The sequence below is a fragment of the Trachemys scripta genome, chromosome 5 (assembly GCF_013100865.1).
Source record: "Trachemys scripta elegans isolate TJP31775 chromosome 5, CAS_Tse_1.0, whole genome shotgun sequence".
Lineage (NCBI taxonomy): Eukaryota > Metazoa > Chordata > Testudines > Emydidae > Trachemys > Trachemys scripta.
Window position 1 is genome coordinate 91644680 of NC_048302.1, and position 25961 is coordinate 91670640.

The following is a 25961-nucleotide window of genomic DNA, read 5'->3' on the forward strand; positions in this document are numbered from 1 at the left end:
GCCAAGCTCATGACTCCTGCTCCTCCCTATTGTGCCCACGGCTACCTCCTTATCTCTTCCTCCTCCTTCTCCAACCAATGGTGATGCCACCCCTCTTTCGAGCCGCTCCTCTCTGCTCTGGCTTGCTGTTCCTTCCCCTCACCACTGTTCAAAAGCCTCCCCTATGGGCTCACCACCTATTTGATTTTCTCCCACACTTTTATTCCTGAACAAATCAAATATACTTGGGAATGCAGAAATTAGTTGGGACTGTCCTGACTATTTTGTATGTAAATACTCATTCTTCACTTCACCTTCACAAAAATAATCCCAGGGAACAATTTCCTTAATTAAAAACTAACTAACTAAGGAGAGAGAGAGGGAAAGGAAAAAAATGACAAGCCTTTCCCAAGCCAATTCCTCCATTCCAGCTGATAAGGAAAAATGCCTAACCCAAGGTGCAAAACATTCCTGAATATGAAATAAGGCAGGGGAGGGAAGTATAAGTCCTGCAGCTGCACAAAATATGCAAGTGCTTTCTGGATTGCTTTTCTCCAAGGGTATGTCTGCAATTAGACATCCATGGCTGGTCTGTACCAGCTTACTTGGGCTGCAGTGCTCAGGCTAAAGAGCTGTTTAGTCACAAGGTTCTAGAGCCCGGGCTCCAGCCCAAGCTCAAACAATCTACACTACAATTAAACAGTCCCTTAACCCGAGACCTGTGAGCCCAAGTCAGCTGGTACATACCAGTCGCGGGTGTCTAACTGCAGTATCGAAGTACCCCAACTGTTTCATCCAAGAGCCCATCATGTCAAATCTAGCTTTGCATAAGAGATCATACTATCACACACCTTTGCTATCTGCTATTATTCCTACAAGGATGCAAGCAGTTCGTAATACAGCGCAGTAGGTCATCTGTCCAAATATTAATCCGATACGAACATGATTAACTTTGCACATTCAACAAGATCAAACCTAGAAAGCTAACTTCTTATGAGAGACCAGGTGGATGAGGCAGTATCTTTTATTGGATCCACTTGCGTGGGTGACAGAGACAAGCTTTTGAGCTTACACAGAGCTCTTCTTCAAGTAAATTGGAAAGTTGATCCAGTAAGAGATATTACCCTTACCCATCTTGTCTCTCTAATATTTTGGGACAAACATGGCTACAACACCACTGCCAACCATTTATTATGAAGCATCCAATAGCTAGCCCTTACATTGTGAAGTTATAGCTCCTATATAGATTAAAACATCCCTTTGTGCAAGTGTAGCCTAGGATAAATTATAGTGCTTACCTCTCTCTCTTTAGACAGTATAAAATAAATTAATCAATCACTCACCCTCTCCCTTCCTCTTGTACAGTTAATATCAGGTATAGGCTGACAAACACATGTTAAAATTAAAGGCAATTGAAAATTTTTAAATATTTTTTCCCAAAATCATTTTTTAAATGGAGAGTCTTTGTGAAAAAGATTGGGTATTTTTTTCCCATTTTCTATTTCTCAACAATACTAAAGAAAACAAACAACGTAGTCATTTTTCAGTATATTATTATTTTTCTTTTTCCTCCTCGTTCTTCCCCTCCCTCCTTTTTTCAGAGGAAAAACAGGGTGATAACGGGGTATGTGTGCAAAAACTAAACACAGCAAAATAATTTTCAAAAATAAATATTTTCATGAAAAAAATTCTGAAAAATTGTTCCTTTTCAAAACTTGCAAAAAAATTATTTTGCAAAATAAATTCCCCAATTTTTGAACAGTGCCAATTAAAATATTAAGCCTTCTCTTAAATAAAATGAGTGAGGCATTAATTATTCTATCACTGCTTTGCAACATTCACCGTTTGTGATTTGACAATGCATCTTTCAGCTACCAAGTCAATCATCCCTCATAAAGGGCATTTATCTCAAAATGACAACTTACTGATGTTTTTACAGTTCTAGAAAATATAAAACCTTCCTGATTATTCCAGGTGGACATGTAATAAAAATGTAGATTTCTCTAATAACATTAACATACCTTTACAGGGTTCTCTACTTAGTTATTTCCTAAATCATAGCCTCACACAGGATCAAATATTATAATATTGTGCTTGAGTTTTCCAAATCTTGTTGTGCAAATAATGTTTTTTTTTTTAATTCAACAGAAAAAGTGATCTCAGTACAATATTTTCAGTTAAATACTCAAAGAAATTATTAATCTCACCTCAAAGTAATCTTAACTGAGATAAATACTTGAAAATAAATTACCTCATTACTAATGATCAACAGCAAAATTAACAACTGCTCTCCCATACACATGGCAAAATTCTTAGGCCCCTTTGTGCAGCTCCAACAACATAAATGGGCCAGAAAGCGGGCCTAACAAGACAGATGGAGATTGTTCAGGCATGAGAGAATCCTTAACCACCCAATATAGCATGTTACCCCTCTCAGCAACCCTTAGTGTAGAAGTTGTGCCAGTCTGGTGGTGAAAAAGACAGCTTTAGGCCTCCTTTCCCTCCTCCCTCCACTTCCCTGTCGGACCTGAAAATCAGAACCATGGATTGAAAAATAGAACTGGGATTTAAAGATGCAAGGGAATCAGATTGTTCTCATGTGTATAGATTAAACCTTTATGGAGGCAAATAACCGATATGGCGCCTGATCCAAAGATCACTGAAGTCAATGGGCAGCCTCCCCATCATTTCAATGGACTCTGGATGAACAGATACATAGCGAGCAATTTTGGGGATTTGTAGTTTCAACCACTGCAAAAGGTATTTAATTGCAATATTTTAGTGAAATGCAGACTAAGACTCTGCAGCACTTGCTTTTTGTTGCAATAATGCAAACTAAGCACATTCTGTTTCTAAAATGGTTTTAATACCAACTTTGCAGGATATTTTTTTCCCCATACATGAATCAAATTGATTTGGATGATTAATTTATTTACAGATTAGAAAGATCCTCTTGCTAAACACAAAAGATTTGAATTACTTCAAACTACGAGGCGATAATAATTGAATTATAAGCAGCATGTAAGTTAGTTTGAGCAATATTTTTCATTGGGTATTCAGACCAGCGTTACCTATTTATCTTTATATTTCCTCTATTCTTATGTCTCATCTTACCTCTTCTATAATGTCTATAACTCATTATCTAATGTACTTCTCCTGAAATTAACCACAATTTGGCATGGTTAGAATTTTGCTGCAAAAGTTTAGTATTCCTGTTCTCTGCATCTTTTCCATGGCACTATTATAACACATGCAAAATATGATGGAAGCATTGCTTGGGAGTGGTTGGGGTTTTTTTTGAGGGGGAGGGGCCTTAAAATACACTGATCTACAGCCAAAATGCTTCTGAAATAAATGTGGTCAAACTTTACTAATTCTGGGTCACTGAGAACGAAAATGATGCTTAAAATTGTTGATTGGCTCTAGTTTTCAAGATATGCTATTGGGTCAGTATATACGACCCTGGACTTGGGAATGGCGGAGGATAAGTGAGTTATAAAGGGAAGGGATCTCAATTTAAACCAGAAATGACTAAAATACATCTTTGACTGGATCTAGGAATAAATCTATGATTGGGTTTGGACAGTACTTGCTTTTTAGGCAAAACAATGAATGATGCAATCTGAAGCTGGTATTGTGTCATACATGATATGAATTGCATCATATTATTCCTAGAAGTCATGGATGATGCAATCATAACGAAGCGTACATCACTCTGCTGAACAAATTGCCGTATATCAGCTCTAGAAATCATACAGTGTCGTGCTCTCTTATTTGTCGGTGTTTGATTTTGCAAAGGGACACATTTCTGTTTAGCCAAACTGAGCAGAGATGCCTCGTACTTGTGCGAACAGTGCAGATAACTTCTGCTATGTTTGTGGTGAAGTGACTTTTGAATCACAAAAGCGCAGTATAACCACTATGGTTAAGAAAGCCTATCACCTTTATTTTGGCTGCAAAATTGGAGATCAGGACAGGAGGTGGGCCCCACACATATGCTGCAACACTTGTGCAACAAATCTTCGCCAGTGGTTGAACAGGAAAAGGAAATCTATGCCTTTTGCAGTGCCAATGATCTGGAGAGAGCCAACAGATCATACCAGCAATTGTTACTTCTGCATGGTGCCTCCAGTTGGAAAAGGTGTGTCAAAGAAGAAAAAGTGGTCTGTGCATTATCCAAACATTCCATCAGCTATACGCCCCAGTACCCCACGGAGGAGGACTGCCGGTTCCTGATGCACCAGAATCATTCTCACTTGAGTCAGACGAGGAAGAGGATGAAACTTCTGGTCCTGAACCATCAATGTCACAGGACCCACATTTTCTCCCATCCTCCTCCTCTGAACCACACCTCATAACACAAGATCAACTGAATGACCTTGTCAGGGATTTGGAACTACCCAAGAGTAAGGCAGAGCTGTTGGGCTCCAGACTACAGCAGTGGAATCTCCTGGCAGGTGATGTTAGGGTTTCCATGTTCCGTGACCGTCAAAAGGATCTTGTCCCATTCTTCTTCATGGAAGGTGATCTTGTAGCCTGCAACAACATCGATGGCGTGATGGCAGCCCTCAACATCGTTCACGATCCAGATGAGTGGAGACTGTTCATTGATTCATCGAAGACGAGTCTTAAAGCTGTTTTACTGCATAATGGCAACGTTTTGCCATCAATTCCAGTTGGTCATGCAGTCCATATGAAGGAAAACTATGACAACATGGAACAACTTTTGAGGTGCATAAACTATGACCAACATCAGTGGCAGCTTTGCGGCGATCTGAAGGTTGTTGCTCTCTTGCTTGGTCTGTAGACTGGATACACAAAGTACTGCTGTTTTCTCTGCGAATGGGATAGCCGTGCAAGAGATTCCCACTACATCAAGAAAGATTGGCCACTCCGACAGTCATTGGAGCCTGGGAGGAAAAGTGTTCAGCAACCACCACTTGTTGAATCACGGAAGATTTTGTTACCACCCTTACACATCAAACTGGGTCTGATGAAGAACTTTGTCAAGGCCATTGACAAAACACAAGCAGCTTTCAAGTACCTCTGTTGAAAATTTCCAAGGTTAAGTGAAGCAAAGATAAAGGAAGGTGTCTTTGTTGGTGCTCAGATTCTTGAGCTTCTCCGAGATGATGCATTTGACCATGCACTGCGTGGCAAGGAAAAGACGGCATGGAAAGCCTTCCAGTTAGCAGCAATAAATTTTCTCGGAAACAACAAGGCAGACAACTACAGGTTGTTGGTGGAAAACCTCCTCAAGGCATACAAAAGCCTTGGTTGCAACATGTCACTAAAGATACATTTTTTGCACTCTCATCTAGATTTTTTTTCCACCGAACTGCGGAGCAGTGAGCGACGAGCACGGTGAGCAATTTCACCAGGACATTGCAACAGTGGAGAAACGCTATTAGGGCAAATGGAGCCCATCAATGCTTGCAGACTATTGCTGGACAGTGACAAGAGATGCTCCATTTAATGAATACAAGAGACAAGCCAAGAAGCGCTGAGTAGACACTGAATAGGACTAAGCTATGAACATAATCGTTTTTTGCCTTTTGTTTCATAAATGTTATTTATATAACCCTTTTGCTGATTTTTGAAGTGTTACATAAACAGGACAGGTGAAATATTATCATGTAAAGCAACCATAAACACATGAAAAGACCTAGGTTTACAATTTATGATTAAAACTCTATCTACACAATATACGTAGACATAAATATCTTAGAAAACAGTAGCCAATCAGTTGTTTTAATTGCCATATTTGAATTCAGCATATCAAAATACATAATAAATAGCACATTTTAACTCTGAAGCAGACATCTTCTCAAAAATTGTAGACCAGTGATACCAGTACTATAAAATGTTGTTGTTGAAGTTAGGTTCTCTTATCTTGCAGTTAGGAAAAAAGTTCCTTTTTAAATGCTGTGTTTTCTGCAGTCCTTGTAACCAAGCGCTTCTGGCTACTGTCTCAGACCCTGATCCTTCTAACACTGAAGAAAGTGAAAATTTTTTTACTTATGTTAATCAGTCTCACTGAAAAGTTATGCACCTGCTGTGTTTGCAGGATTGCAGCCTTCCTGTAAACATGTTTGCAAAACCAGACACATTTTTCTTTGGGCTTTAAGCTATTCAATATACCTTTTTTTCTTTAAATGCACATTATATAATCTGCCAGCATAACCTAATTCAAATAAAACTATTAGTAGATAACTTTGACTTCTAAACCAAGTCCTTGCAAACATGTCTTATGCACTAATCCTTACTGTGGGCCAAAGCTCCACTCCTACTATAAGATCCATGAGGGAAGACCAGCCATCACACTTAGGTGTAGCCCTAATTGGAGTCAGTAGGGTTTCTCATGGGCACAGCTGTCCAATTGAATGAAGCTCATAAATAAACCAAATCAAAATTGATTTTCATTGGACCACCAAAAGACTCATCTAGGCAGTTTACATCCTTAACAATTTTACCTGTCACCTCCAGCTGAGGTATGACAAGCTGTTAAAAAAACAAAAACAAAAACAAAACAAAAAAAAACCCAAACACAGTACACATTTTTGTTAGCAGAAAAACTGCATTCCTCCCCCACCTTCTTCATGCTTAAAAATGGCTCAACCATTTTTGATGAAATTTTAAGAAAAAAAAAAAATTGCTACCCGACTTACAGCAGGCCTACCAAATTTCAGTCATAAGGCTAACTAACCCTTTCATTCTAAAGTATGTGGGTGTAACCTTAATATAGGTATTGCTATACGCTCCACCACTAGTATACAACTGTTTTTAAATACAGTTAGTTTTTAGTTATGGTTATATTTAAAGAGAGACTGCCCGTTAGTTTAGGTCTAACATTAGTGATATTAAAAAAAGAGGGTGGAAACTTATATTGTAGCCCCCAAATTTCACATTCCTGCATGTACCTACAGTCAGCCATTTTGTATGTTCAACCACTGCCAGCTGAAACCTGATCATCATACGGATAGAAATAATCTTAGACCCTGAGAGGCAAGGCCATGCAGCTGCATGTTTGCACCTCTGTTAATCAGAATGGGAGGTTGGGACAGGGAGTTAATGTTCCATGAAAACAATGAATGTTTGGACAGATGACTTAGGTTTTAGGTGCCTCTGACGTGCAAGTTTTAGTGTTATGATTTAAAATGTTTTGCTGATAAGGAGAATAATAAATTGTTATTGGCTGTTAGGGAAATTGTTAGCCTATTAGGGGCTATTATGAGTTACGTGCTTTATAAAAAGTTAGAAAGTGTGATTTGGGGCAGTCCAAGGAAGCTTTTCTTTGGGCAAGGATCTGACACTTAAGTTCCCCAGCAGTGAGACAGAAGGAGGGCCCCTGGAAGACTGGCTGCTGATTCCTCAAAACCATCTTATCTTTAGTAAATATAAAAGTATACGATGTTCTGAATCTACTACTATAGGGTGTAAGTGTATGCATGTACTTGAGACCCAATAAAAAAGTAGTTTTAGGTAAAAGCATTCTGGTTTGTATCAATCATATATCAGAGGAACTGTGTCCCCATTGGTTTATTCCTGACACCACCTGGAGAGAAACAGTTGGGAGAGAATTGCTTAGGTTCTGAAAATCCTGGGTAACAATATGAATATAAATAAATGTTTTCATGAGGGGCATAGTTTACCATGACATGGAGCAGAGATGTGTGCCCGTCTCCTACCTTAAGTGTTTAAATATCAGCTTTTTGACTCATGGAAAAGAATTAATGGCAATAAAATTAAAAGTGGACATGGTTAGTGACTGTTGGGATGGTGCTGAATTGGTGTGGCCGTACTCAATCAATGATGAGAACATGGCTTGACATGACTGAACTGTGAAAGAGAATTCTGGGAGCAGAATCCTTCTCTTAGCATCAGACAGATTGCAGAGGGGAAACTGACTGGCTCCATGCTGCGTGTATGATCAATACTGATCTTTGGGTCAGCAAATATGTCCACTTGAAAGCAAACAACACGTGTAGAACATCCTGAGTGGAGCATGGGCTGACCCGGCATCTCGACCCTGTTGAAGGACATCACACAGGGGGCTGAAGTGAATGATTGATAAGGGCGTGAATGTGGGGTAATGTTCAGTTGGCACCACTCTGCAGTCTCCTCTTAAGGTATTAATTAGGTAAAAATTAGTAGTAACACGCGCACTGGGCATGCTTTTAAAACATGTGACTCCTTTGAGGAAAAGGAGTATAAAAATCAAGCAGATTAAATTACTGTTGGGGGGATTCCTTAATTACGCTTAAAGAAGTGATGCTGCTAGACAGAGTAGCCAAAACTCTGCTCCTTGGGCTCAAGTAGGACTGTGAGCCAGAGGGGTTTCCAGGTAGCCAAGGAATCCGAGACAGACCAGAGGGCTGAGGAGACCAGACTTGGAGAGAAGAAGCCGTCCATAGAATTTGGTAACCACTATCTCTGTTTGCCAAGCAGGAACTGTGTGAGGCTAGCACAGGGCCTGTTTGTGTATGTTTATGAAAGAGAGGCTTGCTAAGAGGAATGTATAGCTCTTAATATATAATTCTTTAATGTCTAATATAGGAGTTATGTCCTTAATGTCACCCTTTACCACTTGTGTAATTCCTTCTCAAATAAACTGCAGTGTATGCAAGTACTGTGGACCTTTTTTCATTGGTATGACAGTAATCTGCTCTGCTGGGAGCCATTAAAGATCCATTCAGGAGTAGTAGCCCCCTGGTGCCAACAGTGACCTCAAGATTTTAATGGGCCTGAGTGACAGGTAAGAGGGTGGTGGTGTCCACAGTGATTACAAAGAAAGGTATTGGGTAGAGCATGGAGAGAGGGGTAGATTAAGCTAAAGAAATGTCACTAAAAGCTTATCTATACTAAAAAGTTTTGCCGCTTTAGCTATATCAATATTAAAGCATCCTCAAGCTCAACATATGAATATTCAAAGGACAAATCAAAAAAATAAATCAGAGGCTTTTGTCTCACCTCATGCCCTTTTTCTTATGGTTGTCTCCTCCCACAACCTTTCCACACCTTCTACTCTTTAGAATGCCAAGAGCTCTGAAATTAAAACAGCTTCAGAAACATTACTTGCCAAAAGAAACACTGTTCCCAGTCCAGAGGCAAAACTAGAAGTGATACAAAAGGAAGAGAATTACTCTCTCATCAGCTAGTAGGTGCCTCCCACTGGAAAAAGAAAAATAGGTCAACTCTAGAGGACTGGTTCAAACAATATGGGAGGTGGTTGTTATGGAAAAATTAATGCACCAATTACATACCCACAAAACAGACATAGGACAAACAGATACTTGGATATTTGATTATCATTTATTCAACAAAGTATATTCACCTGCAAAAAAAAAAAAAAAAAAAAGCGCATACCTGTCCCTTTTTTAAACTACTTTTTTGGATATGCCTGGATTGTTAAATATGTATAATCAGAGATTTCAGTCAATTTAATAAAGTCACTACACTAGTTGTTTCTAAAGATGTTCACTCAGTAACATGGAACACTGTTAAATAGAGAGATCCAATGTTTATATTCCGGTATAATGTTTCTCTAAAGAAAGGCTAACTGTTGTAACAATTACTATACTGTCTCTGATTTTTACATGGCTAGAATTTGTAAACCTGTTAAAATTTCCTTAATAAAGTGATAGCAGGGAAGCTTTTGAACTCAAAGATTGACTGTCATAGAATAAATTCTACAAGTGCTGAGAAGGTGAAAGAGAGAGTGCAGATGAAGAAAAGGAGCACCAAAAGCAGTCTGGATATACCAATAAACATCCACAACAGGCAGCAATTGCTGCAAGGAACCATCTAGACAGAATTAGATCAAATAGTAAAATATTCATGTTCTAGGTCAGGGGTGGGCAAACTTTTTGGGCCAAGGGCCACATCTGGGTGGGGAAACTGTATGCAGGGCCAGGGCAGAGGGTTGGGGTGCGGTGTGCAGGAAGGAGCTCAGGGCAAGGATTGGAGCAGAGGAGGAGTGAAGGGTGTACGTGGAGGCTCAGGGAAAGGGGTTGGGGTGCAGGAGGGGGGCAAGGTGCAGGCAGGGGGCTTAGGGCAGGGAGTTGGGGGACAAGGTGCAGGAGGGCTTGGAGCTCCGGGGTGGCAGCGGCACGCACCGGGGCCATAGCACGCTCCCTGCCTGCCTGCCCGCCCTGTCCCCGGCCCCGCGGCGCTCCAGGAAGCGCTGCAGTCCCTGGAGGTGGAGGGGCAGAGGGCTCCATGTGTGCTGCCCTTGCTGCACCTCCAGGTACCTCCCCCAAAGCTCCCATTGGCTGAGGTTCCCTGTTCCTGGCCAATGGGAGCTGCGGGGGGCGGTGCCTGAAGGCAAGAGCAACACACACAGCCCTCTGCCCCCCAGCCCGGGGCCATAGTGCCGGTTGCTTCTGAAGAGTGAAATGGGGCCCACGGTGCCATGGGGGGCAGTCCCGCAGGCCGGATCCAAAGCCCTGAAGGGCCAGATCCGGCTGATTGGCCATAGTTTGCCCACCCCTTTCTAGGTGCTGGCAATAATGGAACTCCTAACATTGCACTCGATGAGTCTTTCATTCCTAAACTCTTCATAATGGAGGATTCGATTTGTTGAGTGCCCATTTGCTGCCAACCCCACACACTTACTAAATTCAGTGAGATATGGTGTTGCATAAGGAATTCAGGATCAGGCTCTTAATGATGTCCTGTTCTACACCAAGCAAGTCTTCTGAATTCTGATGAAATAGACCAAAAGCAGCAAGGGAGGCACAATCCAGGTTTCCTTATCTGGGTCCCAGATCGAGACTAGCAAATTCTATTAATAACATCCATAAAGTGAACAGTGTTTCCCCATCTATCTTAAGGACATCCTCATGAAAGACAATGTGCAATAAGACAGCCTCGTTGTAAACGGTATGAAAAAGCAGGAGCATCAGTTGTTTCTCAGCCAAGTTCCAAGTAGCAAAAAAAAAGAGGAAGTTTGCATTTGGTGGGATAATATTCCAATTAATTATGGGCCCAATAACACAAGTACTGAATGTCTCTTACACCCTTAATGCCCAATGACGTCAACAGAAATTTAGGGCATTCATTACCTTGCAGGAGCAGGTCCAAACTGCTGGAAAAAGATAAAGGAAAAATGCTGACCAAAAAAAAAAATCTTTCCAGCGAAGGAGTATGGTGAATAACTAGCTAGAGGGCAAGCCACTTAACTTTCACGATGCATGAAATTGTTGCCAAGTGTTCTGTTAAAACATCACTTGGACCTTGGCAGTTCTTTCTGACTAACTAGATTAATCACACACACACACCCCCCTCACTGTTACCTCCTCTCAGTCACTGCAGGCAACACCATCAACCTGCCTAGCAGGCAGGCCTCTAACTGGGACATGATCTTCAACTCAGAGTTCACTATAGAGCCTCACAACCAGGCTAAATCTTCCTGAATCTTTCCACACAACATCTCTTAGATACAGCCTTTCCTATCCATCCACACAGCTAAATCTCTCATCCCAGTTATCATCCTGATTATTGCTACAGCTTTTCTTCTGGCCTTGACAAATGCAATCTTGCTCAGCTCTCATCCATTCAGAATGCTGCTGGATCACCTTTCTAGGCCAATGGTTCTCAACCAGGGGGTACACATACCCCCTGGGGGGAAGGGGAAGCAAAGGTTTTCCAGGGAATCTCAACTCATCTAGATATTTGCCCAGTTTTACAATGGGCTAGTAAAAAGCACTAGCAAAGTCAGTACAAACTAAAATTTCATACAGACAATAACTAGTTCAGGGGTCGGCAACCTTTCAGAAGTGGTGTGCCGAGTCTTCATTTATTCATGCTAGTTTAAGGTTTCACGTGCCAGTCATACATTTTAACGTTTTAGAAGGTCTCTTTCTATAAGTCTATAATATATAACTAAACTATTGTTATATGTAAAGTAAATAAGGTTTTTTAAATGTTTAAGAAGCTTCATTTAAAATTAAATTAAAATGCAGAGCCCCCTGGACCGGTGGCCAGGACCCGGGCAGTGTGAGTGTCACTGAAAGTCAGCTTGCGTGCCGCCTTCGGCACACGTGCCATAGGTTGCCTACCCCTGGACTAGTTTATACTGCTCTATATACTATACACTGAAATGCAATTATTTTATAATTATATGGTAAAAATGAGAAAGTTAGGAATTTTTCAACAATAGTGTGCTGTGACACTATTGTATTTTTGTCTGATTTTGTAACCAAATCATTTTTAGTAAGGTGTAACTTGTGGGATACACAAGACATATCTGACTCCTGAAAGAGATACAATAGTCTAGAAAGCTTGACAGCCGCTGTCCTCAGCCATCACTTTGACCATGTCATTTCTCTCTTTGCATCCCTCCATTGGCTCCCCATTCTCTATCACATCAAACTTGTCTTCACTTTCAAAGCCCTTCGCAGCATATCCTCACCATATCTATCATTTGTCATTCAACTCTTGCCTCTGATCAGCCCTTGATGTCAGCCTCCATCCTCCACTTAGTAAATTTTCAATAAGCATCTTTGGGCATTTCCTCAGACCACCCCTCACACTTGGGAAGCGCTCCCCGAAAACAGCCACAAAGCTATGTAATTATCCTCCTTTAAATCCCTCCTGAAAACTCACCTTTGCTGTGATGACAACAGCAACTTGACAAAGGTTAGGCTGCTGGTGTGCTGAGACCACTGTCTACGGGATCAATACTATCTCTGTTTTCTCATACTCCCCCACTTGTCTGTCTGTAGCCATTTGTTATCTCTTGTCTTAGACTGTAAAGTCTTCGAGGCAGGCACCATCTTTTTATTCTACCATTTATATTGTAACGTCCTGATTCTGCTGCGGTATCTAATGAAAACATGGGGCTTGTCTGCACATGGAATAGATAATTAACTCACTATGCGGGATACTGTTTTTGTGGAATAAGAGTGGCCTAATTAGCTTAATCCAAGTGGGGCTGGGATTTCAGCCAGTGTTTATATTTTAGAAGCAATTGGCATGAAATTATTTTTCCCCACACCATAATGTATACTCCTTAGTACAAGGAATGCTATGGACGTGCAATTGCACTTGTTAAATAAGCAACTAAAAGAGAAAATATAAAAATTATGAGATAAAAAGTTCAATGTCCTGCTGCAAGTGCCTAAAGCAGTGTATTTCTAATAATATTTGAACTGTTCTATTAGGCATGCATCAATTTTAAAGCATTGCATGACGCTCTTTGAGCTAAGTTCTGAAATACAGTACAATGCATTGCTCATCTTCCTTGTCTTATTGTTTTTCTTATATTTGAGGTCAACTTGTTTCTGACAACTTTTATTAAATACGTTTCCTGAAGGAAGACCAGATGTAACCAGAATCCTGTGTGAAGGGAGAAGTGAAACAGAAGTTTGATTTTCCAGCAGCTTTTAATTAAGCATGACCAACTGCATAATTAATATGGTAACAAGGTATCTGGAAAATATTTGTTGCTATCTCTCTCCAAATTCCTAATTTTCACTAACATTTTTGAACACAAATACTTTGGAAGTTGGACAGGCACTTCCACGTGCAACAGTAGTATGTTAACCTCACAGTTATTTCCCCAGCTAAAAAGGAAGCACATCTATGTCCCTTTAGATATATATATCCCATAAGGCATGTGGAAACAGAGAGAAACCAAAAAGCAATACATATCCTTGTTAATTTGAATACAAAAGGAGAATAAAATAAAATATTAGTGACATCATCTTAATCTAAGTGTCCATGCTCAGAACTCCCAGGAAATAACAAAAATAAAACTCTCCTGTAGAAAAATCTACAAAACAGTAACACTACGGTATTGCTGCTTCACAAAGTTAGTCATCCCTAACCTGAAAATGAAACAGTCAATTTCCATATCCATTCAATCCTAAATGTATCTATGAAGGCTGCCAGTAAGGGTGTGAATTAGTGCCAACTGGGATAGTGTTTTTTTGTTATGTGGACACCTCCCCACTTAAAACTTCAACTAGACAATCAACTCATTTCATTTCACATAGATCAGTCACTATCCGCTTCAAGTCCTGATAGGCCTGGATTAAATCACACCAAGGCCCAGTTCTCAAAAGGAATTCTGCAACAACAAGCCATTGCATGCATACAATAAAGGGAGAAATACTGACTATAGAGACAGTTTCAAACTTCTAAGAGGGAAACCCCTGAGCGAGAAAGTTGCCAATATAGACAAGCCCTTAGTCTCTGTCAAGCTACCACTATTCTGTAGCCATCTTTAGCATGAGGCCTAGTCTTCACTTACCGGCTGGTCCGGAGGCACGCCATCGATGTTCTGGGATCGATCCCGGAAGTGCTCACAATCGACGCCGGTACTCCAGCTCGCCGAGAGGAGTACGCGGCGTCGACGGGGGGAGACTTCCGGCCGCGTCTGGACCGCGGTAAGTCCGGAGTAAGGTACTTCGAATTCAGCTACGTTATTAACGTAGCTGAATTTGCGTACCTTAGTCCGAAGTCCGGACTAAGTGTAGACCAGCCCTGAGTCACACAGGGTCATTACTGCACTTCTGTATGAAGCAATGGTTCTTTCCCATGAGCCACAGGAAAATGACAAATCTGTAGCAATGAGCTGTTGCAATGTATAATGCTCTTGCGTAGGACTAAATCAGTAATTGTGATGTGTTCTTCAGCTCTGAGCACAACTAGGGTTGGGTATCTGCCAACACTCTTTAGATTTTGACTTAAAATTTTGAGAAATTCATTTTTGTTATGGGCAACAGCATTTATTTTCCAATAAACATCAAACATATCTGATGGTGATGTTTTGGCAGTCGGAGGCCAGAGGGAAAAGCACAAGGGGAGATGTTCTTTCACGAGATGCTTGAAAAAACTTCCACAGCTCATTGATCTGAATTTTATAATCTATTCACACTTGCAAAACAAATATACTGCATGCAAATTTTCTAGTCATGTAAGATTAAAATCAGGTGTCTCTAAAAGTTGAAGAGTTGTGTCTTCAGTAATAAGCAACAGAAAAAGTATTTTCAGAATGGCTGTTGAGAAAAGGGAAATAGAAGAGAAAATATTCCTCAAACTTCAAGGTGTCCCAAACGCCGACAGCTACCTACTCACTATCTCTTGTGGCTTGCTTACTGTGCTCTTGAAACTTAAGATACATAGTGTTTCTTTGCTAAAAAAGGACATGTATTGAGCATTTTTAAGTCACTGTTATACCAGAGTTCTTTATCCAGAGGGTAATGCTAGAATTTTATTGTAGCAACTTTTAGGGAAAGTCACAAGGGAATTATATTGATAAAAACAATTTTAAGAAATCAAGTAACAGGAATTCACACACAAAATACCCTAAAGGCAGAGTGGGAACAATAGATACGTACGTCCAAGCCTGAGTCACAATGCACCCTGAACAGCACGAAAGGGAGAACTATGTCAGTGAGCCCACCTCTCTGGAAAACTATCTGGACAGGCCACATATGGTACATCTACACTGCAATTAAACCCATGCAGCTGGCCCATGTCAGCTGACTCAGACTTGAGGGCTCAGGCTATGGGCTTGTTTAATTGTGGTGTAAAGGTTCAGGCTGTAGATCAGGCTCTAGGACTCTCCTCCCTCACAGAGTCCCAGAGGCCAGGTTCCAGCCCGAACATCTATACTGCAATTAAACAGCCCAATAGTCCAAGCCCCATGAGACCAAGTCAGTTCTTGTGGGCCAGCCGCAAGGGTTTAATTGGAGTGTAGAAATACCCACATAGGCTTATTACCCCTTTGGCTTGCTTTTCCTTGATTCATTTAAAGATTTTTTTCTAAATTGGGATTGTGCTGCTCTTTAAAAGCCTGAAAGGTTTTTTTTGTTTGTTTGTTTAAATTTAGAAATAAACTTTTTTTCCTGCTTGAGTTTTAACCTTATGAAAATCAGGAATGTAAAGTCTGGGCTTCCCTGCATACTGGAAAATATAAGGTACGTTTACTGTTAACTTTTAACATAGTATTTGAAGAGGTGAAGATGCTGAAGATTTAACAAAAACCAAAGCTTTAAAAATCCTTTTTGCTTTTAAACAGTTCTACTTTGACTCTTTATCTGGTCATATCATTTTTCATACAAGCTCTCTGGCCTACACGGGACAGGAAATTGCAATGTAAAAAACAAGCAGGTTATTTTTTAAGCTACTTTTTCCACATCTTTTTTGATCATCCTAAAGAATCCAAAAAAGGTACAAGCCCCATTCCCCCCCTTTGTTTCTAGCTATTCAAAAATGACCTGCAGTTGGAGCCTTACTCGGACATGGTCACTTGCACCATTTTTAAAAGTCTCATTTAAAAAAAGGACTTTGCAAACAGAAAAGAAAAGAAGCTAAAGGTCAAATTTTAGGTTTGACAACTGAAACAATATCCTGTGGAGCAGATTCTGGTCTCTGTGATACATCTGCAATCATTAAATAACGGGATTCACAGAGTCACTGAGGCTATGTCTTCACTGCCAAGAAAAGATGCATTTTTGCAACAGTATAACTAATGTACATTAGCTATCCTGTTGTAAAACCATAGTGGAGACAAGCACTGAAGTTTACACTACATGGTACTGTCAAAATAATGTCACTTTTCTTCTCCCATCACTTGCATTCCCTGCTCCTTTGCAAACTCCTTCAACCTCCAAGTTTTGAGCTTCTCATCCTCACTCACAAGGCTTCGCTCCTACTCTTCCCTCACCCCCCCTAGAGTCAACGGGGTCTAGCAGATTGAACATAGGACTGGATTCCTGGAACTGCTGAGTTCTAATTACCACCTTGTTATTGACTTGCTGTGTAGCCTTGGGCAAGTCACTTAACCTTTCTGCATCAGCTTTTCCTCTGTAAAATGATTACCTGTCTCACAGTGACGTTGTATGGATTAATTAGTTAATAGCTATAGTGCTTTGAAGCTGTACATCACTATATATTGTGCTACTACACTCACACACCATTTAAATTTCCCTGTATACCACCCTCATTTTTTTCTTGACCGCTCCCTTTGCCTCCTTCCATCCTCTCCTGACAATATGCCTCCTTTCAGGTCATCATTTTCACTTGTACTGATCTCCAAAGCATTGTTAGCTACATGAGCTCACACACACACACACACACACACACACACACACACACATTCCTGTTCCATAAAGCTTTCCAACTGTATGCATGTGTTCTGGTTTGGTATAATTTTATACTGTACCTCCACATGTCTAGACTCTGACCTACAGGTATCAATGGAAGGCCCTCTGCTTCTGCACCAGGTCTTTGCTCCCAGTAGCCAGCTCCTGACAGTGGGTCTCCAATGGATACTGAAAAGCTACATTAACTTTCCTGGAAGATCTCTGCAGGGGCCAATCAAGGGAAAGATAGACAGTGCATATTCTCACCAGGCCCACTTTCCATCAGCTCCTATTCATGGGTTTTCAGCCTCTTAGGGAGCTCTGTAAGTACAGAGGTACAAGGGTGACAGATGTTGGTTCTGAAGCAGCTGATACCGCCTTCCACAGGAAGGATCTGATTCACACACAGAAGTCGCAGCTGCATGTGACTCATACGGGCCTCTGTTAGTTGGCCAATTTTACCCACTGCACAGGCCCACAAATACCTGTGGCAGTACATAAATAATAGCCCTTTGATTTCAGTGTCAAAACTACACAGACTAAATGTACACAAGGCTTTGTTTTAGCCTCCTAATCTGTTTTGACAACCAAGAGTTATTAAACATCTAGAGGTCTAGAGAAGTAATGAACACCCACAGGCCTAAGGATCAATTTATATTGTGGAAAGCAAATAATAATAATCCTCTCTCTTGGGAAGGCATTTGTTATTGTTTTCTCTGTAACAAGAAACTGCAAAAGGCACTAACAAAAGTCTTTGCAAACCCGAATCAAATCTGCATGGAGTCATCTTTAATGGAGGTGCCTTTTATAAATCAGAATTTAAATTCTCACATCTAAAATAGGATCAACGTTTTTTCTGGGACGCTTGTGTTACAAACAACAGAAGCCACTTCTGCAGTTAAATGGCCTGAAGGCATACAAAATAGCCTGTAGACCTCTGAACTCCACCAACTAAAAGAAAGGTTTGGCTGCTTTCAATTCTCAGACCCTGCTCCTCCATTGCCTTGTAACTTGTTTAGTAATTTATACCTATGTAAAACACTACCAGATCAGAATAGCACACAGGTGAAAATAACTATGAAAGTTGCACAGCCATGCCAGTATCTGACCCTTCAATGCTACCTACAAGCCTGACTTAGTACAGGGAACATGTGGAAAGCTTGACAGTGGGTTAGAGTACAATACAATCAGAGTTTACTGTACATTCAGAGTCAAAGGCACAGAAGTGGGATCTGAACAAATAAAGTGACAAGAATCCACACACAGCTCACTCCAACCCCAGGCGAAATGACACCTGAAAAGCAGTAGGATCTAACAGCAACAGAAAAGTTTTCCCCATGGAACATGAAGATTTTTTAACTGTAGCTTCTCTCTGCACACCCTTCCTCAGCAGCACTGCTGCCTTCATGTTGGCTCTATCCCATTAATAGCTCCCCAACGTTGAGAGTGAATGGGTTTAAAGAAGCCTCTACAGCTTACAAGTTGCCCCCTATCGTAGAAAGATGCTCTGCTCCATTTCACAAGCTGCCTTCCCTGGAAATCCCTTTCTCATATTTCCCATCCTTTTCTGGAACCCTTAAGACCCCTCAACCTGCATAAGACCGCCTCTGGTTTCTAAGTAATTCAAATACAGACAGAAGCCCCTGCCCAACACAGCAATCAGCAGGTGCCTTCTGCAGCTGTTAGGAACCAGGAAGTGCTGGGGAGCTCACACATGGACAATTAGAAGGCAATTTAAACTGTAAATAAATCCCACATGGTTGGGATAATGCTGATAATGTCTCAGGGAGTGGGAGTAATACCTTTAAGTAAAACTAGATATGGCTCCAAAATTGGATAAGGATATTTAGGATCCAAATCACAATTTTGCATTTAGTCCCTGTACTTATAATAGGCCAAATCTAAATGCCCTCAGATTTTGAGGGTTCAAAACTCAGTTCTGAATTTTGCAGTTCAGTCTCAAGCTCATCACATTCAGAATGGGGATATATGAATGCCATGGAGTTTCAGGTTCAAAACCCTTTTCCAGAATCCTTGACCATAAGACCCCACTTTTTTCATCCTGCCCCCTCTCTTTGTTCCTCCTCCCAGCCTCTCATAAATGAAATGTAAACTTGGCCAACATACAATGGTCTATTCTATTCTCCATCTATGCTCCCAAGTGTTTCTATCTATTTAGGGCCATGTCTACACTAGAAGTGTTTTACTGGTATAGAAATACCAGCATACTACACCAACAAAGTACTCCTAGTGTGGCCACAACTGTACTGGCAGAACTGCGCTTAGTACAATGATAGCAAAACTAGTACTCACAACTGAAACAAGCTATACAGGTAAGACCTGAAATTCTAATGTAAAAAACAAGCAGGGAAAAAATCCCTTCAGGACTTCTTAGAAAGAGAAAAAGAGAGCTCTCCCAGCACTATTAAAAAAAAACCCACCTACATGAGGGGAATAGCTCCCAAAACTGGTGCACTGTCTACACTGGCACTTTACAGCGCTGAAACTTGCAGCACTCAGGGATGTGTTTTTTCACACCCCTGAGCGAAAAAGTTGCAGCGCTGTAAAGTGCCAGTGTAGACAAGCCCTAAATGTGAACTAGTGTAGTGTTGTTCCCCCCCACAACACGCTGGAACTATAACCCTAAGAGAGGTGTGAAGTACCCATTCATTTAAAAGGGATGTTAACGCTAAAGGTAACTTAACAGTCAACACTAATTATCTCACTGCTTTCAGTTTAGCAGAAACAACCACCTATTCCCCTTAGCCCAGGGATCTCAAACTCAAATCACCACAAGGGCCACATGAGGACTAGCACATTGGCCCGCGGGCTGCATCACTGACACCTTTTCATATGAAAAGGTACAAAACACACCTCTCCTGCCCCCGACCCCACTCCACCCCTTCCATGAGGCCCCACCCCTGCCCCACTTCTTCCCACTCCTTCCCCACCCCCATTCCAACCCCTTCTCCAAAGTCCCCACCCCAACTCTGCCCCCTCCCTGCCCCTATTCCAACCCCTTCCCCAAATCCCCGCCCCTACCCCACCTCTTCTCTGCCTCTTCCCCTGAGCGTGCCGCTCCCCGCTCCTCCCCCTTGGGAAGTGCTAAGCACCACCAAACAGCTGTTTGGCAGTGGGAAGTGCCTGGCGGTAAGCAAAGTAGCGGGGCTGTGGCGCGCTGGGAGGGGGCGGGGGGTGAGGGGAGCTTGGCAGCTGCAGGAAATAACTCCGCGGGCTGCGTGTTTGAGACCCCTGCCTTAGCCATTGTTCTTAGAAGTCTGCATCTATATCTGCACTCTGGGGTCTATAGTAGGACACCTACAGCACTGTAGCTATGCTGGCATAACCCCATAATGTAGATAGTCTACAGCAACAAAAGGTTTTTTTTCTGTCACTGTAGGAACAGTACCTCCCTGAGAAACCATAGCTAGGTTGATAGAAGCATTATTCCATCAAGCTAGCTGTGTCTACACAGGGGGTTAGGCTAGCATAGCTATGATGCTCTGGGATGTGGATTTTTCACATCTCTCAGCACCATAGCTCTATCAGCCTAAATTTTAAGTGTACACCAACATTTAGGTTGTAAGCTCCTAGAGGCAGGAACGATTTTTTCTTCCTATACTGTGAGGCACCTACTATATTTTGGGCTTTCCCTAAGTTATAATGTGAGAGCAGAATTTGGCCCGTGTATGTATGTGTGTCTTTGTTTTTTAAGTAACATAGCAACATCCAGAGAGGTCGTTTTGTTACTGTAAGGGAATTTTTGCTGCCATGACACAGATGGTCCCCAAAACAATATACTGTACAATGGAATTAAAGATAAAAGTGAAATTTAATTGTCCAATTCTGCAATGAATCAATGACAAAGCTGAAGTGCCTACCAGATGAGAGACAATCAGTACATATGTCTGTAATAATACACACTTGTCCATTGCTCCAAGATATTCTTGACAGGAATAACCTGTGAATCCAATTTAACCACTACAAAAGGTGCTGCAACACTAAAGCACGCCTGTTGAGTGAGAACAGTTTCAGACTCTGAAACAAGTTCAGTAGGCTCACTACCTAAAATATCTCAAAGCTCAACCACAAACGGTTAGTTTTTATTTTAGTTTCTCATATTGCTAAAAAATGAAACTGTATGATATAGTGGCCTGAACACAAGACAGAGACCAAAACACTGCCAGGTTCTAACCCTGACCCTTCCACTGACTTACGCTGTGACCTTGAATTAGTCACTAAGGTCAAGGTTTTTGGTGCTTCCCTAGAGATTTTGGCCTTGTCTTCATTAGAAAAAGAGGTCTTAGAGTGGACATACCCTTTCAGAGATGCTGCGCACCTACACCTCCCAACTGCAGCATCCACAATCAGTGACCATTTTTGAAAATTTTAGCTTCCATCTCTCTCTCTCTTTCTCTATTTCAGATTTTCCTCCTGTAAATAATACCTTCCTCACAGGTCAGTTCTGAGGATCCATTATTAGATAATGACAATAGTTTGAAGGATGACCCAGTGGTTAGGATAGCCTAGAATTTTAGAGACCTTGATTCAAATCCCTGCTCTGCTACAGACTTCCTGTGACACCTTGGCAAGTCACTTAGGCCTGGTCTCAAGTATCAGGGGGTAGCCGTGTTAGTCTGTATCTACAAAAACAACAAGGAGTCTGGTGGCACCTTAAAGACTAAGAGATTTATTTGGGCATAAGCTTTCGTGAGTAAAAACCTCACTTCTTCGGATGCACCTAAAACTTAGGTCAACCTAGCTATGTCACTCAGAGGTGTGAAAACTCCCTTCCATCGCTGTAGCAAGTCTCTACACTATAGATACTATATTGGAACAGCTAAATGCCATAGCTATGGCACTGTAGTGTGGGCATACCCTGAGTGTCTCTGTGCCTCAGTTCCCTATCTGTAAAGTGGGGATAATAGCCCTTCTCTATTTCACAGGGGTGATCCAAGGATAAATACATTAAAGATTCTGAGGTGCTCAGATACTATATAAAAGTACCTTGGACAAAAGTATTAAAATAAATCCTACTGTTCAATATCCATAACTGCAGCACAACAGTTTCCCCTTTAGGAACTGTTACTTCTGTGCAATTTTAAGCAACTTTTTGTTATCAATTTTAGATGAAGGCCCCAATTCTGCAACTTATTTTATGTAGGTACAGCTCTGTGACCACATGAAGCCCTGTGGATTTCAATAGGACCCTGTGTGAGCCCAGGTCGGTCTGCTTGCTACAGGTTGCAGGGACTAAATCCTTAATTATTACAAAATTTGAAAAAAACTCAGTCCCTCTCTCCAATGTCTGTGATAAATAATGATAAAAAAAAAATCCAATACAGACTTTCATTTTCTAGATTAAGATTTTAGTTACACAATTTCTGCATTCCTGAAGAGCTCAACGGACTATATTTACATAAAAGGGAAAGGTCTGCTGTGAAGCAGCCCCTAAAATAATACAATTAAGTTTCACTTTAAGTTCTCCATTGTCTGACATTTTCACATAATCCCTTGTATTATTAGTGAAGAGAGGAACATGGAGACGATAATGCTAAACAGCAGCACTACAGATCACATGCTTTCAAAGCAAAAGAAAGCTACTGAATTAGTAAAAACAGGACTTCTCTTATGTTACAATCAATGCATCTGAGTTTAATACTGAAATTCAAAGGTCAAATATGCTGCACTGTAGCATCTCTTTTTACAGATGATTAACACTCCACTGAAACCCACGGGCATGACCCTGCACTATTTATGCAGTGGTGTTGTAGCCCAGTCGGTCCCAGGATATTAGAGAGGCAATGGGTGGGGTAATATCTTTTATTGGGCCTACTTCTATTAGTGAGAGACAAGCTTTTGATCTACACAGAGCTCTTCTACAAGTCTGGAAAAGATACAATACTCTTGTATTTAGCTGTGACACTCTTAGTACCTTTCCCAGACCTGAAGAAGAGCTCTGTATAGCTTGAAAGCTTGCCTCTCTCACCAGCAGAAGTTGTCCCAATAAAAGATATTACCTCGTCCACCATTTCCCTCTACTCAGTTAAAACTTTATCTGAATAAAAAGTTCAGATTTAATTGAAAGAACTGCACATGCTGTATTCCTATTTGCAGAAGATTTACAGGACTGTACCTATTTCTATACTGGCAAACTTTTCTAGTTTGTTCTTTATCACATTCTGACAAACTTGACTAGAAAATATTTGTTTTTCTAATCATCAATTTTTCCATGGAACTGTTAAGGCAGTTTGAGTCTGATCTTCAAAGGTCTCACACATTGGGCATTAACGAGGAGTCCTTGTGGCACCCTTAGAGACTAACAAATTTATTTGGGCATAAGCTTTCGTAGGCTAAAACCCACTTCATCAGATGTACTGAGTGAAAAATACAGTAAGCAATATATATTTACAGCACATGAAAAGATGGGAGTTGCCATAGCTTAAGCTACAGCAGCAGAGACTGGAGGTTTCCTAGTCTGATGGTACACAGTATTTTATTAATTGTGTACAGACTGAAATCAACAATAACCACACACTTTCCTAGCTATTATTTTCTCTGCTTCCTTCCCCACATTTAGGGGCATTAAGAGATAGGAAAGGAGCCAGTGCAGCTACTAAATTATTTGTGATTAGACCATAATACCACAGACTAGGATCTTCAATCAGACTGTGCCCAGTTCTGGCATGTTTAATAATGTATTAGCAGTTAGCCAAGCCCACTACAAGAGAGATCTGGTACGAAATGTGTATACTGTACAGAGCCTACTGCAAGACCTTATGACAGCCAACAGGCAAACCAGCAATTGTCTCTCAGAATTAATATACAGGTTCTCCTTTATCTTCATCATTATAAAGCACTTCCACCTAAACACCAATTCTAGCTTTTGCTTTTATATACCTTATCACTGGCACTTTTGCAAACCCCCCACTAACGGCAATGAGAAAAAAAAAAATTCAGCCACAAAATATACCCAGAGTCTGACTGTATTTCATGCTTCTCTTCCACCACCGCCCCCATCCCCATCCCCCTTCCCCGGGGCCTAGTGTAACCTTCCTACAGAAGATGTAGGGCTGGCTGGATTCAGAAAATTGAGATAATGCATTAATCCCTATGGGGCACAAATAAACATAATCCGGGGGGAGTTAAAAGAAAAGCATGCAAGACGAATGGCCTGAATTAACCTATGGGGCACTCCTGAGGGATTATCACGCTGCTCCTCGGACAAGCCACCACAAGCTTTGGCAGGAACCTGCGCTACGCAGCACAAAGGAAGGGGGGAGTGGAAGGAAAGAGTTAGCAGAAAGGGTTTCACACTTACCAGTCCCGCTATGCACATCACAGCGTCACTGCCACGAGCGCCCAAGCCCCGGTGGAGACACGGCCGCGCAGCGTGTCCCGGTCACGCGGATGGCGCTTCCGTCCCAGCCATTTCCACAGCCGAATCCAGCGCCCCTGAGCCCCGCGCCTCACTCAGCACCAGCTCCCTCCTTCCCGAGGCTCAGCTGGGCCGTCCTCCTTCCTCCGGGGGCTGCAGGGAGCAGCGAATCACAGCCCGACCGCGCCCCCTCTGACGTCTCCTCCAAGCACCTCTTGAGTGGCTCTCCCTAACTCCAGCTGTTGGGAGCACCGCAGTCCTTCTATGCTCTGTTATGTTCACTGTTCTTTCTCCAGATCTGGCTTCTCCCTAGTTTTACCTTTGCTGTCTTCTGCTCCTTGTCTGCTCCCTTTTCTTTCCTTCTCCTCTGCTGTTCCATTCTGCCCTTATCCTCCTGGTCTGTACGGCTTGAGGGGGAGAAATGGCATGTGTGCTCATTTAAGGTACAAGATTTCTTGGAGGACTTGTGTTCACAACTTGTTTTAACAAAGTTGCAGAGGGCAGGTTTAAAAGCTGTAGACCTGCCAACTCACGTTCATTTGGAGGAAGAGGCTTCCTTATTTTGGGAATTCACTTAGGGCAATATATTTAAATTGCTCTTGTAATGTGTGTGTTTGAATGAGATATTAAAAACTTCACTTATGACTGTTTGAATTTCACCTTATGTAAACATTTCACCCATTTTGAAACAGCAACCCTACAAATAGACATAAAATAATGAACATATAAAAGAAGTTACTGAGTAGCTGTAGGATTGGAGAAAGCAGTGGTGTTTTCCTTTTGTTTGTATTACTTAAATAGAAGTTTGAGGGGTAAAATATACACACACACACACACACTCTGGGTGGGATATGAGAGACTATACACATCTTGTTTGATCCAACAGCAGTCTATGAGGAAACACTGGTTACAAAACACACAGCAGTCTGCATCTTGGCAAACAGTGCAATTAGTGAGAAAGTAATTGCTGACTGGCATTTTAACACCTTGTCATTTAACCCAGAGCATGGCTAATCTGAGGCAGTGTTTAGAATGCCAACTTCAGCTGGTAGTTAATATGCAGATTAGACTGTCTAATATCATTACCACCCTTGGTGCTAAAATGGGGCAAGTAATAAAGAGAAACTGTGCAAAATGTCTGCATAGTCAAGTCCTCGAATTGTGAGCTCTCACATTTTAGTTAAAAGGAGAGAGGCAGTTGCTCTTTAATAAAGGCCTCCTTTCTTCCAAGTGCTCATTATGTGTAAGTGTTACATAAATCTTTCAGGCCTTCTCTCTATATTGCTGTATACATAAAGCACAGATCACCTTTAAGGGTTTCTCTTAGCAGATGGAAGCAATGTTGGGGGTACTGCTATGATGGAGGTTAATATTTCTTCATTCTTGCAAGGGAGATTGACAAACTTGATCATTTGCCAGGTCAGGCTGACATTTGAGACAGCTTGACCCTACCGAACCTTCAGTCTAATCACCTTATCAATGCAATCACACAATGCCCTTTTTATTTTGCT

At 41.4% G+C, this 25961-nt stretch overlaps 1 protein-coding gene across 6 annotated transcripts in view; it reads right to left on the reverse strand.

The window, feature by feature from the left end:
- Nucleotides 1-24591, reverse strand: part of ATP10D (ATPase phospholipid transporting 10D (putative)) — a 101937-nt gene extending 77346 nt beyond the window's left edge. For 4 of the 6 annotated variants that reach the window (XM_034771348.1, XM_034771350.1, XM_034771344.1 and 1 more), the window contains exon 1: nucleotides 24394-24589. The gene's annotated coding sequence lies outside the window, so the exon portion shown is untranslated. Of the gene's footprint in view, nucleotides 1-6899; nucleotides 6991-24393 lie in introns of those variants that run through there. The other 2 variants (XM_034771347.1, XM_034771352.1) reach the window with 2 other exon arrangements.
- Nucleotides 24592-25961: the final 1370 nt, after the last annotated feature.